General features: G+C 38.1%; 2 pseudogenes; one reads left to right on the forward strand and one right to left on the reverse strand.

Moving 5' to 3' along the window:
* Positions 1-8,379: 8,379 nt before the first annotated feature.
* LOC138437585 (olfactory receptor 6K3-like) lies at positions 8,380-9,227 on the reverse strand (annotated as a pseudogene).
* Positions 9,228-14,019: 4,792 nt separating this feature from the next.
* Positions 14,020-15,266, forward strand: LOC138437643 (E3 ubiquitin-protein ligase pellino homolog 1 pseudogene; annotated as a pseudogene).
* The last annotated feature ends 2,536 nt before the right edge of the window (positions 15,267-17,802 follow it).

Here is a 17,802-nt window from a genome sequence, read left to right on the forward strand (position 1 = left end):
TTGTTTGTCAGTTGCTTCATTTGCTATTATTTTCTCCCATTCAGAAGGCTGTCTTTTCACCTTGCTTATATTTTCCTTTGTTGTGCAGAAGCTTTTAATTTTAATTAGATCCCATTTGTTTATTTTTGCTTTTATTTCCAGAATTCCGGGAGGTGGATCATAGAGGATCCTGCTGTGATTTATGTCAGAGAGTGTTTTGCCTATGTTCTCCTCTAGGAGTTTTATAGTTTCTGGTCTTACATTTAGGTCTTCAATCCATTTTGAGTTTATTTTTGTGTGTGGTGTTAGGAAGTGATCTAGTTTCATTCTTTTACAAGTGATTGACCAGTTTTCCCAGCACCACTTGTTAAAGAGATTGTCTCTACTCCATTGTATATTCTTGCCTCCTTTGTCAAAGATAAGGTGTCCATATGTGTGTGGATTTATCTCTGGGCTTTCTATTTTGTTCCATTGATCTATATTTCTGTCTTTGACAGTACCATACTGTCTTGATGACTGTGGCTTTGTAGTAGAGCCTGAAGTCAGGCAAGTGTTTTTGATTTTTCCTATACATATCTGATCTTTCCCATAAGACTTGATGCCCCCAGTAGTAGTCCCTACATATTGTGATTATTGCCTTTAAGACAGGGTCCTACAAACTGAACCAGTCTACTCATTCAAGAAAGAGCCTCTAAGCAGACCCAGACTCTGAGCAGAACTAATTGCTCATTCTGCTGAAAAGATGTGGCTAAGTAGAAGAAAGATAAAGAGAGATGGAAATCAAAAGGAAAAACTTAGATTTCTCCCAATGAACACTTCTCTATCTTTTCCAAATCTCAGTAAAATCTAGTAAAATTGTCAATGATATTAATGCCCCACAACAAACTGGAAATCTCACTTGATTCCTGAAACATTTCAGAAATCAGTCGCAATGCTCATTTGTTGTTTGAAAGCCATCTGATAAGCTTTGGCCCCACTTGTACCCCTCCAATTTCTTGGGAAATTTAGCAACTGAAACATTTATGCTTTGTACTAACTTGCTTATAACAGGGCTTCCCTGGTAGTTCAGACAGTAAAGAATCTGCTTGCAATTCAGGAGAAGTTCCTGATTCCTCCTTGCCCAGGCTTACCAATAGTTATTCACAGTTTCTACATGCACACTAGGGCTGTCTATTGTCCTGTGTAAGCGTTTTCCTTTCCCTAGATATCTCCCAACTCCCCCAAATTAGCTGATTTACTGACCTTGCTGCTGTTGGGTTCCGAACTTGGAATAAACATGGATGAAGACTATCTTTCCCTACCTTAATGTGGTCAACCATATAGAGCTACTGAGCCAAGCTTCCTTTGATCTTCTGCTATGTTTCTAACCTGAGTCTTCCACCCAAACTATATTTCCTTGATCAGTCAGTGATAAAGAGATCTGACTCTCCCTATGGAGCTCTCTCCTTCTACCCTGCCCATTTGTGTGCCCCTGTGTGTCTTCCTAAGCCTAGCTAGAATAGGAAGATGGACTCTCCTGAGAATACTACACACGTGATTTAAAATAAGTAGGAAAACAATCCTTCTTATAATAGTTCCAATTAGGAAAAAAGTTCAAGCTGGTAATTAGGAGAAGCCCAATTTGAGGTAACTCAAATCCAGGACAAATGAGATAATCCAGGAGTCTGAGATATTGCAATAAGTGTGTTTCTGTTTATTTGTTTACTTTCTTTTTTATGGTGCTTCTGATTGGATTAACTTTTAAATAAATCAAAAGCTGAAATTCCAAGAGTCACATTTGAAGAATGTTAATGCAGATGGCAGAGTAGAAGGATGTGCGCTCATATTCTCCTGCAAGAACTCCAAAACTGCAACTCTCTGCTGAACAGCCATTGACTGGGGAATGTTGCATCTCACCAATAAAAGATACCCCATGTCCAGGGGCAAAGGAGGAATCCCAGCAAGATGGTAGGAGGGGTGAAATCGAGTTTAGAATCAAATCCCTTACCCACCAGAGATGCTCAGAGGGCTCAAACAAACCTTGTGTGTACCAGGACCAAGTTATCCCACAGATACTGAGCCAGAACTGTGTTTGAGTGTCTCCTGCGAAGGTGCAGGTCTGCAGGGGCCTACCACAGGGACAGGGGCTCTAGGTGCAGCAGACCGGGGTATGGCATAAACCCTCTTGGAAGAATTCACCATTAACCCCACCATAGAGCTGCGAGAACTTACACAGGACTGGGGAAACAGACTCTTGGGGGAGGGCACAAGTAGAACCTTGTGTGCACCAGGACCCAGGAGAAAGGAGCAGTGACCCCACAAGAGACTGACCCAGACTTGCCTGTGAGTGTCCAGGAGTCCCCACTGGAGGCATGGGTCAGGGTTGGCCTGCTGAAGGGTCGGGGACACTGAGTGCAACAGTGCATGCATGGGACCTTTTTAAGGAGGTCCCCATTATCGTCATTGCCTCCACCATAATTTGGCCTCAGATCAAACAACAGGGAGGGAACACAGCCCTGCCTATCAACAGGAAATTGGATTAAAGAGCATGACCCCAACCATCAGAACAAGACCAGAAGAGTTTCTCCCTCAATCAGTCTCTCCCATCAGGAAGCTTCCATAAGCCTCTTATCCGTCTCCATCAGAGGGCAGACAGAATGAAAACCACAGTAACAGAAAACTAACCACACTGATCACATGGACCACAGCCTTGTCTAACTCAATGGAATTATGAGCCAGGTCATGTAGGGCCACCCAAGATGGACCAGTGATTGTGGACAGTTGTGACAAAACATGGTCCACTGAGGAAGGGAATGGCAAACCACTTCAGTATTCTTGCCTTTTTGAGAACCCCATGAACAGGATGAAAAGGCAAAAAGATAGTACACTGAAAGATGAACTCCCCAGGTCAGTAGGTGCTCAATACACTATGGGAGATCAGTGGAGAAATAACTCCAAAAAGAATGAAGAGACAGAGTTGAAGCAGAGACAACACCCAGTTGTGGATGTAACGTGATGAAAGTAAAGCCCAATGCTGTAAAGAGCAATATTGCATAGCTGCTGCTGCTAAGTCACTTCAGTTGTGTCTGACTCTGTGCAACCCCATAGATGAAAGGCCACCAGGCTCCCCCATCCCTGAGATTCTCCAGGCAAGAACACTGGAGTGGGTTGCCATTTCCTTCTCCAATGTATGAAAGTGAAAAGTGAAAGTGAAGTCACTCAGTCATGTCCAACACTCAGCTACCCCATGGACTGCAGCCGTCCAGGCTCCTCTGTCCATGAGAGTTTACAGGTGAGAGTACTGGAGTAGGTTGCCATTGCCTTCTCTGAATATTACATAGGAACCTGGAATATTAGGTCCATGAATCAAAGCAAATTGGAAGTGGTCAAACCGGTGATGGCAAGAGTGAGCATTGACATTTTAAGAATCAGTGAATTAAAATGGATTGGGATGGGTGAATTTAATTCAGATGGCCATTATATCTACTACTGTGGACAGGAATCCCTTAGAAGAAATGGAGTAGCCATCATGGTCAAGAAAAGAGTCCAAAATGCAGTACTTGAATGTAATCTCAAAAAATGACAGAATGATCTCTGTTTGTTTCCAAGGAAAACCATTCAATGTCACAGTGATCCAAGCCTATGCTCCAACCAGTAATGCTGAAGAAGTTGATAAGTTGAATGGTTCTATGAAGACCTACAACACCTTCTAGAACTAACAACCTAAAAAAGATGTCTTTTTCATTATAGTGGACTGGAATGCAAAAGTAGGAAATCAAGAGCTACCTGGAGTAACAGGCAAATTTGGCCTTGGAGTACAAAATGAAGCACGTCAATGGCTAACAGAGTTGTGCCAAGAGAACACACTGGTCATAGCAAACACCCTATTGCAACAACACAAGAGAAGACTCTATACATAGACATCACCAGATGGTCAATACCAAAATCAGATTGATTATATTCTTTGCAGCCAAAGACGGAGAACCTCTATACAGGCAGCAAAAACAAGACCAGGAGCTGACTGTGGCTCAGATCATGAACTCCTTATTGCCAATTTCAGATTTAAATTAAAGAAAGTAGGACAAACCACTAGACCATTCAGGTATGGCCTAAATCAAATCCCTTAAGATTATACAGTAGAAGTGACAAATAGATTCAAGGGATTAGAACTAATAGACAGAGTGCCTGAAGAACTATGGACTGATGTTCATGACATTCTATAAGAAACAGGGATCAAGACCATCCACAAGAAGAAGAAATGCCAAAAGGCAAAACAGTTGTCTGAGGAAGCCTTACAAATACCTGAGAAAAGAAGAGAAGCTAAAGGCAAAGGGTAAAAGGAAAGATACACCCATTTGAATACAGAGTTCCAAAGAATAGCAAGGAGAGATAAGAAATCTTCCTCAGGGATCAACACAAAAAAATAGAGGAAAAGAATAGAATGGAAAATACTAATGATCTCTTCAAGAAAATTAGAGACACCAAGGGAATATTTCTGGGCTCAATAAATAACAGAAATGGTATGGACCTTATAGAAGCAGAAGATATTAAGAAGAGGTGGCAAGAATATACAGAAGATCCTATACAAATAAGATCTTCATGACCCAGATAACCACAACGGTGTGATCACTCATCTAGAGCCAGACATCCTGGAGTGCAAAGTCAAGTGGGCCTTAGGAAGCATCACTACAAACAAAGCTAGTGGAGGTGATGGAATTCCAGTTGAGCTATTTCAAATCCTAAAAGATGATGTGCTGTGAAAGTGTTGCACTCAATATGCCAGCAAATTTGGAAAATGCAGCAGTGGCCACAGGACTGGAAAAGATCAGTCTTCATTGCAATCCCAAAGAAAAGCAAAGTCAAAGAATGTCCAAACTGCTAGACAATTGCACTCATCTCACACACTAGCAAAGTAATGCTCAAAATACTCCAAGCCAGGCTTCAGCAATACGTGAACCGTGAACTTCCAGATGTTCAAGCTGGTTTTAGAAAAGGCAGAGGAACCACAGATCAAATTGTCAACATCTGTTGGATCAGCAAAAAAGCAAGAGTTCCAGAAAAACATCTACTTTTGCTTTATTGACTATGCCAAAGCCTTTGACTGTGTGGATCACAGCAAACTGTAGAAAATTCATAAAGAGATTGGAATACCAGACCACCTTACTGCCTCCTGAGATATCTGTATGCAGGTCAAGAAGCAGCAGTTAGAACTGGACATGGAACAACAGACTGGTTCCAAATTGGGAAAGGAGTATGTCAAGGCTGTATATTGTCACTCTGCTTATTCAACTTATATGCAGAGTACATCATGCAAAATGCCAGTCTGGATGAAGCATAAGCTGGAATCTGAAAACTAAGATCATGGCATCCAGTCCCATCACTTCATGGTAAATAGATGGGGAATCAATGGAAACTGTGACAGACTTTATTTTGGGAGGTCCAAAATCACTTCAGATGGTTACTGCAGCAATGAAATTAAAAGATGGTTACTTCTTGGAAGAAAAGCTATGGCCAATGTAGACAGCACATTAAAAAGCAGAAACATTACTAACAAAGGTCCATGTAGTCAAAACTATGGTTTTTCCAGTAGTCATGTATGGATGTGAGAGTTGGACTATAAAGAAAGCTGAGCGCTGAACAATTGATGCTGTTGAACTGTGGTATTGGAGAAGACTGGAGAGTTTCTTGAACTGCAAGGAGATCCAATCAGTCCATCCTAAAGGAAATCAGTCCTGAATATTCATTGGAAGGACTGATGCTGAAGCTGAAACTCAAAAGAAGTTTGAATCTATGAAGAACAGATTCATTTAAAAAGACTCATTTGCTGGGAAGGATTGAAGGCGGGAGGTGAAGGGAATGACAGAGGATGAGATGTTTGGATGGCATCACTGACTCGATAGACATGAGTTTGAGTAAGCTCCGGAAGTTGGTGATTGGCAGGGAAGCCTGGTGTGCTGCAGTCCACTGGCTTGCAAATAGTTGGACAGGACTGAGTGACTGAATTGATTTGAACTGAATGCAGTAGAGGAGAGGAGATTGATAAAACAATAAAATAAGGGATATAGTCATATCCTATTTCTTACCTGTTTCTAAGTCAGTCAGCCAAATTTAGGAATATCACTTGCCCTTCCATATGCTCCACCTTTAGTTCCATATTGAAATTTATAGCCAGTGCTTTGGTTAATTATGTAGATTTAATTGTTTAATGTTACCGTTATTAAGATTGTTTTCATTTTTGTCCAATTACTCACTAAAATTTCTGAGAATGAAAAAGATTAACAAAATGCAATCCATTTCCTTCATTTCTTTAAATGTAATGACTTTTCTTACTCAAAATAAACTAAATAAATATGCTGTAAGAAGTGGTACTGTAATTTCAGACAATGACACATTCACCAATTTTCCTAATACAGCAATTTCTAGTTAAAGAATACCACATAGAATTAATATGAATTTTGTACTATGTCTGGACTAACCCAAAACATTTTACTCATGTACATATGACAAATAGCAAGAGTAAAAGTTGACTTGTTTTCTATTTGTTAAAATTCTTCTTTCTGTTACCAATACCTCTTTGTTTTTTCCACATAGTTTAAAGAGGTTTTTAGCTTTTATCTTACATTGAAAGATAAAATTTCATAAAGATTTAATTTCATAACTTGTTTTTCAAGCACATGTCAGGTGCAAGATGCCTGTAAGCTGCACACACAATGTTCTTAAATGGTAAGAAGGAGAATGTAGCTTCCAAAGAATGACTGCCTTGCATCTTTTTACATTCCTCTACTTAGCCCTTGCTTTATTTCTAAATGATCTCAAATCCCTTTGATGCGTAAAAGTTCCTTGACATACAAAATTATAGGCAGTGTGGTTAAATAATTGCATATTTGATGTAGGTAATCTTTCTGGAGATTATAGAATTATATTAAAAGATTATTACCAATACAATGTTAAAATACTTGTAAGCCAAAAGAATATCTTAAGATTCAGATAAGAAGCATTAGTTATTAATTTCTGCAATCTCAGGAAGGTACAATGTCAGACAAAGCCTACACACGGCAGTGTATGTAACTTATTAAGTGTTTCAGACATTGATAAAATAATAATCATTTATCCTCACACTTAGAAGTCTGCTAGTCAGTTGCAATAGGGAGAGCTATGCTCAACTTCAGACTCTGAGCTCTGGGTTGTGGACTTCAAACACGAGGCTTCAGGCAATTTACAGTTCAGGTCAGCTCCATGTGTCTCTCATTCTCTGAACCAATGACTCTCAGAGACATGGTTTCATGTGAGTCCAGTGCTGAAAGGGGAGCAGTTATCTGAAGTAAACCTGACTGCAAAGGTACATATTCAGTATCTATAATATTCATTGCTTTCCCAAGAGTCAATTAAAGGAAAATCCCCAACCAAATCTGTGGGGCAGGAAGGTAAATGGTACTTACCATGAATCCATTCATTGCAAAATTATGGATTTATAAATCTGTTATAGGGATGTGAAGAATTGGGACAAATGACTCCTTTTTATAGTTGTACTGCAAGTTCAGCTTGCCAGTGACAGGATTGATATTTTTCACAGAATAACTAGACTCTTATTTGATCTACACCTCAGTTGCCATACTACTGAAGTTGTAACAAAAGTGCTACGCTAAGGCATTATTTGTGTAACCATTTACAAAATCAATATTTTTACCAAACGCTATGAACATCCTTTCACATCTGCTTTTAATAATGCAACTTCTTGAAATTTATCTTGAAACAGAAGTTTTCGAAATTGAAAAGGACTTTATGCAAGAAAATTATAATTGCCATATTTATAAGAATGTGTGTATGCATGTTCAGTCATGTCTGGCTCTTCATGCTCTTTGAACTGTAGCTCACCAGGCTCTTCTGTACATGGGAGTTTTCAGGCAAGAATATTGGAGTGGGTTTACATTTCTTCCTCCAGGGGATCTTCCCCACCCAGGGATGGAACCTGAGTCTCCTGCATTGCAGTGGGATTCTGTAATATCTGAGCCACCAGTGGTAATAATTAAAAAACAATATAGAGAAGCAAACAATAGAGAAACAAAATGGAAAAATAATTTGCATGTTCAATCAATGAAGCAGTTTACCATAATTAAACTGATGATTATAAATAGTGGAAATAATAAATTTTAGTACATAATTCTAATATATTTATTGTCAAATTGCATGTATTATACTAAAAATTACACTGACTCTAGAAAGTCAGAAGTAGGATTGATATTGCTGTCATTTCTGTAAATCCTCAGAAGACTTTCTTTACCAGTCTGTTCACCAGGTCATGGGGAATAAAACTAGACTAATTGTATTATTCTTTGAAATTCTAGTCTCTTTTGGCTTAATATTTTGTGAAGAAGTTCCATTTGTACACAGGACTGCAGTCTAAATTACTTACCAGATATATTAAACACCTTTTGGGGAGCAAAGCAGCTTCTTAATAGCATCTTTCATATCCTTATTTCTCAAGCTATATATAATGGGATTGAAAAAGGGAGCAAGCACAGAGAATGTTAGTGCGATGGTGGTGTCCCAGAATGGTGTAGCAAAGAATCTAAGATACATGAGAGCCACACTGCCAAAAAGCAGCAGGAAGATGAAAATGTGTGCTGCACACATAGAAAAGGCCTTTTTACAACCCTCAGCTGAAGGGATACCCAGGATAACAATGATAATTCTGATGTAAGAAAGAGAAATAATCAGACCTGTTATTAGCAAGTGCATGAATCACATCTTGTGCCAAGATCACAGAGGTATTTGTGCAATCTACATTTAATAAAGGTGTGAAATCACAGAACAGAAGATCTGATGGGTTTAGTTGGGACCACAGAAAGGTAGGGTAGAAATCCACACAATCTCAGGTAGAAGGATGAGGAAAGCAAATAAACAAGAGCCTGCAGAGAGCTGAGCACGTAGTCGGGGAGTCATGATGGTTAGGTAGTGGAGTGGGTTGAGATGGCAACATATCTGTCAATGGCCATCACAGTAAGCAAGGCTCCTTCGGTGTTTCCAAATGGATGGAAGAAGTGCATCTGGAAGAGGCAGCCAGTGAAAGAAATGGTCTTTTGACTGCTGATCAGATTGGCGAGCATCTTAGAAATCGTAGCTGTGGTATACCACATCTCAAGAAATGTGAAGATACTGATGGGATTATACATGGGGTTGTGGAGAGAGGTATCCAGTCTTACAGCAAAGATCAATAGATTCCTGACTATAATAAAGGTGTAGATGAACTCTTGCCTGGAAAATCCCATGGATGGAGGAGCCTGGTAGGCTGCAGTCCATGGGGTCGCTAAGAGTTGGACACGACTGGCCGACTTCACTTTCACTTCTCACTTTCACTCATTGGAGAAGGAAATGGCAGCCCACTCCAGTGTTCTTGCCTGGAGAATCCCAGGGTCGGGGGAGCCTGGTGGGCTGCCGTCTATGGGGTTGCACAGAGTCGACACGACTGAAGCGACTTAGCAGCAGCAGCAGCAGAGGAAGAGTAAAGGAACAAAGTACAGGAGGCCACGATCTTGGAATCAGGGGAACTCAGTGAAGATAAATTCAGTCACTGCTGATAGATTTCCATCTTCCATGTTCCCAGAAGAGCTATCTGTGAATGAGGAAGATGGTACACCCAACTAATAGAGAAGGAAATCAATGCAGTGTAAATGTAAACGGTATCTTGGTTACCTGGTATTTTTGTGTTTTGCCTTTTTCCAGATTCAAAATAACTGGCAACTTGTCTATATCACTAATCTTTTTATTTGAGAGATAATACAAATGATGATTAGTAACATGAGCTCAAATCAGACATTCTGAGCCTGAATTCTCATTCTGCCACTTGAGCAAATAAGCAAGTTATATAATCTCTCTCTGAACCTCAGAATCTTCTGGGAAAAATATTAGTGCAAAATTATGAGTATTGAAAGAATTAATGTATCAGAGTATTAATATTGCTCAATATTTGTTAGTTATTTCCTACCTTGAACAGCTCTGAAAGAATAGTAACAATATCTGTTTTAACTCCTCAATCATTTGCTATGTGACTGCTTTCTCTCTCCTATACAGAAGCCATTCTGTCCCATGTATCACTGGTATGTTAACTGCAAAACAATGGAAAAGTTTCAGTCTTTATAACTTCACTTTGGCATTAGAAACTGCTGATTACTACTACTTGAAGACTGTCTCCCTGGGCTCTCATGAAACCACCCTCTCCAGGTTTACCTTCTTCCTGAATAGAAGCTTCCTCTTAGGTGTTTTGTTATAAAACTTTCTTATTTCGTGTGTTACAAACTCACCTTCTTGGCCCATTCTCTAAGTGACTGTGTGTTCCAGTTTCCTGCTGTGGTCCCTAAAATCATGTCCTGCCTTATTGTTGATGAACGCATGCCCTCCACAGTTTTTCAGTTCTTCCAAGTCTGTATTGCCAGCAGAAGTATGTTTCCTGAACTTTAAATCTGCACATGCAGTCTTCCCCGTCTGCCACTCTCTCATGCTGCACTGTGACAGTTTTCAGAGTTCACCCTGATTTCTCCTGGATCGTTGCTTTTGTGAATGTTAACCCTCTTCCTAGAAGACCTGTTTACTCTTCTTCACTTAACTAACTCCTAGACTTTCCTCAAGTTTCAACACAGGCATTGATCGCTATCAGAAGCCCTACAACAGGTACTGTGGTTTCCTCTCCCTGCCTACATTTATACACACACACACATTTATTCTCATATATATCCTACAGAGGGTTTCTACCGTCATCCTTACTATGTTTTTATTATAACTTGTTATTTGTTTTACTTCACAAGATTGTAAGCTTCTATCAGAGCGGGATCAACATTTTGTGTTTCATAACCCTAGCATGCATTGATCGCTTGAAAATGGCCATTTTTAATGAATAAGTTTGGATGAGGCTTAGAAAAATATTGTTGCTGGTTTTCAGTTGCTATGCCATGTCCACATCTTTGCAACCCCATGGACTGCAGCACACCAGGCTTCCATGTCCACTACCTTCCAGAGTTTACTCAAATTCATGCCCATTGACTCGGTGATGTCAACCAGTCATCTTATCCTCTGTTGCCCCTTTCTCCTCCTGCCCTCAATCTTTCCCAGCATCATATTAAAGCTAGAAAAATCTAGAAATAAGACTGGTAGGAAGGAAACTTGTAAGCATTTATGTCTTGGACAGTTGTAAAGTCTGAATAACTAGATATTATTTCTGACTTTAAGTGTGAAAAGTCCAGAACCCCAAAGATGGAGCATTCACATAAATTCTATTTCAATGCCAAAATTTAAGCCTGCCCAAATCTTCTTTATTTGAATCTTTAGAGTGTGTCTCATTCCGAACATAAAAAATGAATAGTTTCTACCCAAACCTCAGTGACCCTCAACTCACCTCTGCCAAATGCAGTAGGGGGTCTTCCTTTTTCCTGGGTCTCTGCATGCTTAAATGTTCTTACAACTTCTCTGGAAAGGATTATTATAACGATCCAAAAAAAAATACTAAAGGGGAAATGAGTTCCGCTGAGACTTCTTCTCTTGGTAATAAACAGAAAGCACTCTTTCTTTTTCCCATGGGATCAGTATCAGAATGTGATTGCTCTTTTTTCTCATCATATTTTCAGATCAAAGGAGAATCAGTACTCCAAGGAAGACTTCAAGTTCTGGTGACCATTGTTACCTCTTTTCTTGTCATCATTGCGGATTAACCAGTCAGCCTCCATTTAGGTGTGGAATTGGAAGTATACTGTATAAAGGTACACTCACCTTTAATTGGACCTCATCCTTTCAAAAACACAAGAAATAGGATGATGTGAAAAGAGCCTTACTGACGTTGATTATTGTGAACAAATTAATTAATAGAAAATAGATCAATTTTCATGAAAATATGTAAGGTAGAAGATGCCATACTAAAGAAGACGGAAGAGTGCCAAGTTTTATCCAACAATATACACAGAGTTTCCCTTCAAATTGTTTTTGTTAATTCTGCTGAACTCTTTATACTTCCCCCTTTTCAGCACAAAATATATTAAAGATTTCTATGTGCTTTTTGTATACTACTTCCTTCCGCTCTTTTCTTGCTGCTGCTGCTGCTGCTGCTGCTGCTAAGTCGCTTCATTCGTGTCTGACTCTGTGCGACCCCATAGACGGCAGCCCACCAGGCTCCTCCGTCCATGGGATTCTCCAGGCAAGAACACTGGAGTGGGTTGCCATTTCCTGCTCCAATGCATGAAAGTGAAAAGTGAAAGGGAAGTCGCTCAGTCGTGTCTGACTCTTAGCGACCCCATGGACTACAGCCTGCCAGACTCCTCTGTCCATGGGATTTTCCAGGCAAGAGTACTTAAATTCACATAATTCCTTCTCACCTCATGGCTATAAAGAAATAGCTACAGAGTAGTTAGTCCATATTTATCATACTGTGAATGCTCACCAATTGTTTTCATGACTCAATATAAATGAGGCAAAAGCTTAGATATTTAATATTAACTTGTAGCGTATCTGTAAATACTATTGATAAATTTAGGTAAGTGTACAACTCATATGTGTGTGCAAGCAGACAAGAGCAGGATATCATGTGATAATACAACTTATTCAAATGTTTTGGTTTTTTTGGACAACATATTATTAAAGTTCAATTTTAATTTTGTGGATATTCACAAGAGCTCTAATTCAGAAAAAAAAATATTTTAATGATAAATAATTCATGTAAAAAGGGCACAAATTATAAATACATATTTCAATAAATTTTTGCTTTGTGAAAATGCTTGTCTAACTCTACACAAATCAAGTATTAATTCTATGTTATCACTTACATCCAGTTTGTTAATCTGTTTTTTAAGCTCCCACATGATTGTGAATTTCTCCATTGCTAATTTTGATTCTGTCAATTTTTGTCTTATAAATTGTAAGCCTACATTTTTTTGAAACATAGATAATACAATGTATTCCATTTTAGTTAGAAGCATTTATTCTGTTTTTGTTTTCAGATAACTTCTTCTATCATAACTATTGTAGAAATTTTACAGTTTCCTCAGGGTATTACTATCTTTATTTCTGGAATTTCAGTTTCATTAATATTTCATTTCTAGAATTTAGTTTCCATGTAATCTATTTTTCAGGACATTGTACTTTTCTTCTTTAAATTTTATGATATTTTCTCAAGTCAAAACTCTAGATTAGTTTTCTAGTATTCAATTTTTAAATTTCTTCCATTGAATATTATTACTGAACATAATCTAGTTAGTTTTTATCACTAACAGCACCATAAGAAACTAGCACATGCCATAATTAAAAGACCTTTATAATTTCTTTATAGATTTAAATTTGGAATATTTAATTTTTTTGTAATTAATTCTTGCTTAGGGCATCTTATAGTTAAATATTTGCTATTATTAACAGAATATGCCCATTTTTAATGTACATTAACCTCTCTCCAACCATCACCTCGTACCTGAAAATGCAGATTCCAGTGTAGTGTTCTCATAAATACACACATATCAATAAATGCCACACACTATTATATACACAGAGGCATATACACAGTGTGGTGCTAGGGAGTGAAATGGGGACATATATGCCTTTAAAATAAACAAAATACAGAGATATCAAAAACTGATTGCTTACATTTCCAAAATTATTTTTCTCAACTAATCAAGAAGCAGAGCTTCAGATGCTAATCTGTGGTCAAGTGCACAAAAGTTTTGCGTGATATAGAACGAATCATATTTTCTGAATTCTAAGGCTTTATGAAATTTTCTGGCTAGAAATGTACTGTATTTTGCAAATAAACTTTCCTTGATTTTCTCCATTTAGTTTGTGTAAGAACCTTTTGGAAAATATAAATTTTCTAGATTGGAGCACACAGAGGGACTAAGAGAGTGGTGTATTCAGACGGCTTGGAAGATCCATGACCCATTCTGCCTCCTTGTACTACCTTGCTTTATACAGCTTTTCTATTTGTTTTCTTTAAAGATGTATCCTTTATAGCAAGCTAGTAGATGAAAAAATGTAAAAGTATCCTAGGACTCATGATCAGTGAACAAAGATTAGAAAAACACAGCCAATATCATGTTATGCCCGGATCAAAAAAATCATCCATCCAAAGAACCAACAAAATATGGTGAACTCATTGCCTTAGGGTACAAAGACTGTCTCCCAAATGGTGATAAAGGAAGAAGGAAAAGTCTATTTGCTTTGTTTTTAAGATATAAACAAATAGAGTGAAGCCCAGCACTGTAGTTATGGCTTATTCTCCTTAGGTTACAAAGGACATAAGCCACAAAAACCAGTATAGCATAGCGTGGGGTCCAAACAGCAGTAACTGAATATGCTCATGACAGCAACATTAATGTTTCAGATTGGTCAGTTGACTGAAAGTCTCATTAATTTTGTAATAACTGATATAGTTCCAGGAGTAAAAGTATTGGTAATTCTGACACACAGTCAGTGCAAAGCACTATATCAAGATTTGCTTTTAGAATTATATGTGAATATAATTTCCCTTTATATCACAGATATATGCTGCAAGATTTGACTCATCAAAAACATCTTTCTGGGGAAGAAGAGTGGCATATTGAAGGAGTCAGATGGGCAGATGAATGGCTTGACCACTAATGGCTGTTTTGTTATGCATTCACATAATGGGTTCACAGAGGACTCTAGCACTGAAATATGGAGAGAAGTATCAATGTGTTGAAATGTATTCAGCTTTGTATAAAACCAAATTAGCTCAGCAGAGAGGAAAAATGGTGGAAATTGAAATCAATAAGCTATAAGATGTCTTGTTAATTCAACTCTGCAGTATAACGTTGTTGTGGCATACTCCAGAAGGCCTATTCTGCCTCCTGTAGTGAAAAATTCAGTTTTAAGACAGAAAATCAATTCAGTGTTACCTCAGAACCCCACAGAATTCAAAACACTAGCATTTCCTAGTATGAAGAGGAAAGATATCAATGAAAACAGCCATGGCTATTTCTAAACTGTAGCCATCTGTGTGGTTACCATAATGTGGGAAACAGAAAAACACGAGGGAAAAGATTATAAATGTCCCACGTGTAAGTCTGTTGGTTCCTACATCCTTCTGTGGCTTGGATTTGAAGCTAGATTTTGTACGGATCCTGGTCCTCCAACTTTTGTATGTAGCACCTGTGATTATGGGAGTTCAGAAAAAATAACCTCCAGTGGGCCCCAGATCCCACTTCTTCTTGGTTTTCATGTTTCTCATGCAGCCTGGCCCTTTTGTGTCTATTGGTTGGTTGGTGAACATTGATATTATTCCCCAAGGACCTTTAACAGACAGTTTCCCAATATGTTAGGTTTCCTATCTATTATCTACATCACATTTTCTCTGACTCTAGCTATTTGCATCAAGAAGAATAATTTGTAAAACTTTATAATAGATGGCAGCAATTTACAAGCAAAAATATGAGAAACTCAGCAAAGAATTTTTGAAAGTACCGGACTTCTGAATTCTGAGTTTTGAAAATGTATTTTGACAAGAAAAGGCAAAATTAAATGAAAAGGTAACCTGATGCTTTAATTTTAGTAATTGTGCATTCTTCATGTTGAAAAATTGTTTGTTTTTTAACTGAGGGTGCTATTGGTTCAAGCTGATTAGTTTGCAGTTTGTCGTAATCATTGTAAAATATAATATGTATCTTAACTTTTTTCCCATTAATATTTATATTTATTGTGGAAGATGCCTTAGAAATTTCTTGATAGAGTAGCATAATCATGGTATCACATCCTTGGTGCATTCACAAACAGTGGTTTAGTAGGCACAGTTCAAGGATTTGCCATGCTAGGAAGAAGGACTAGAGAACTTCTCTCTTCACCTCCATCAAATAATGGGATTTAGTAGATTAGAATACATTGTGAAGTCAAATTTGTATTAACTACCATTGTGCATAATGTGTTTGTTTTTAACCATTGAAAATAATCAGGAAATATTTTTCCTTGATATTTCTACTAAATTGCTACTAAAATAAAAATTTAAAGTTGAGAAATATTTTACATGCCCCTTTGAATATGCAATTATCTAATTTTCTTCCATGAAAACTGTTTTTAGAATCAGCAGCATTTGGTAGATTTACTTTTCAGATGTAATCTATGTTTCATCTGCTCACTATTTTTAGGAATAAAATTATTTCTATAAGAAAAGCATAAATTTACAAAAAAGGAGAGTGACAATTTGCTTTTAAAAAAGAAATACATCATTAATTAGCCTATATTTGTCCTTATCCAGGTGTTAGGAAATTTAGATAAAAAGGATTGAATGACAACAGTGCCCTCTTTGGTTAACCTAGCAGACTAGCTTTAACTGTGGGCTTGAATCCTGAAGAGAGTTGTCATGGCAACTCTAGTAAATGGTGGCAAACGGGCATCAATGGAAGCAGTGTGGAAGGACATACTTTCACAGTCTATTTGTTTTCTAATGTCAATGAGTTCATTGCTTTCAGAGCAAGAAAAAATTATTCTCCCTGCTCTTTTATAAAATGTGTCTTTTCTTAAATTCCTCTATTCACAGATTATATAGTATTCTCGGAAAATCTGAGAAAGTCAATTACTTTTTTAAAAAATAATTTTGTTTACGTGCTGTGCTGGGACTTCATTGCTGAGTGGACTCTAGTTTCAGTGAGCTGGGGCTACTCTCTAGTTGCAGTGCGTGGGCTTCTCATTGCTTCTCTTGCTTCAGAGCATGGAATCTAGAGCAAGCAGGCTTCAATAGCTGTAGTGCATGGGCTCAGTAGTTGCAACTCTACAATTCTATGATTCTACACTCTAGTTTTCTTATGCACATGCCTAACAATATTGAGAATTTAGTCTTACTCAATATATACGCTTATTGTAATAAAGAAGAGTTAATTATATAACTAAAAATTAAAGTGTAATTTACTTCTGCAAGTACTATTTTTACTTTTTCTTAGCTATCTGTTTCTGGACAAACCTAATCAAGTAATGGGAATATCAGACCACCTAACTTGCCTCCTGAGAAATCTGTATGCAGGTCAAGAAGCAAGCTAGAACTGGACATGAAACAACAGACTGGCTCCAAATTGGGAAAGGAGTACATCAAGGCTGTATATTGCCACCCTGCTTATTTAACTTATAGGCAGAGTACATCATGTGAAATGCTGGGCTGGATGAAGCATAAGCTGAAATATCAATAACCTCAGGTATGCAGATGACACCAATTTTATGGCAGAAAGTGAAGAAGAATTAAAGCACCTTTTGATGAAAGTGAAAGAGGGGAGTGAAAAGTTGGCTTAAAACTCAACATTCAGAAAACTAACATCATGGCATCTGGTCCCATCACTTCATGGCGAATAGATGGGGAAACAATGGAAACAGGGGAAGACTTTATTTCTTTGGGCTCCAAAATCACTGCAGATGGTGACCACAGCCATGAAATTAAAAGACACTTGCTCCTTGGAAGAAAAGCTATCACCAACATAGACTGCATATTTAAAAGCAGAGACATTACTTTGCCAACAAAGGTTCGTCTAGTCAAAGCTATGGTTTTTCCAGTAGTCATGTATGGATGTGAGAGTTGGACTATAAAGAAAGCTGAGCACTGAAGAATTGATGCTTTTGAACTGTGGTGCTGGAAAAGACTCTTGAGAGTCCCTTGGACTGCAAGGAGATCCAACCAGTCCATCCTAAAGGGAATCAGTCCTGAATATTCATTGAAAGGACTGATGCTGAAGCTGAAACTTCAGTACTTTGGCCATCTGATGTGAAGAACTGACCCACTGGAAAACACTCTAATGCTGGCAAAGACGGAAGGTGGGAGGAGAAGGGGACAACAGAGGATGAGATGGCTGGATGGCATCACTGATGCAATGGGCTTGA

Source organism: Ovis canadensis, chromosome 1 (genome assembly GCF_042477335.2).
Source record: "Ovis canadensis isolate MfBH-ARS-UI-01 breed Bighorn chromosome 1, ARS-UI_OviCan_v2, whole genome shotgun sequence".
In the NCBI taxonomy this organism is placed as follows: Eukaryota; Metazoa; Chordata; class Mammalia; order Artiodactyla; family Bovidae; genus Ovis; species Ovis canadensis.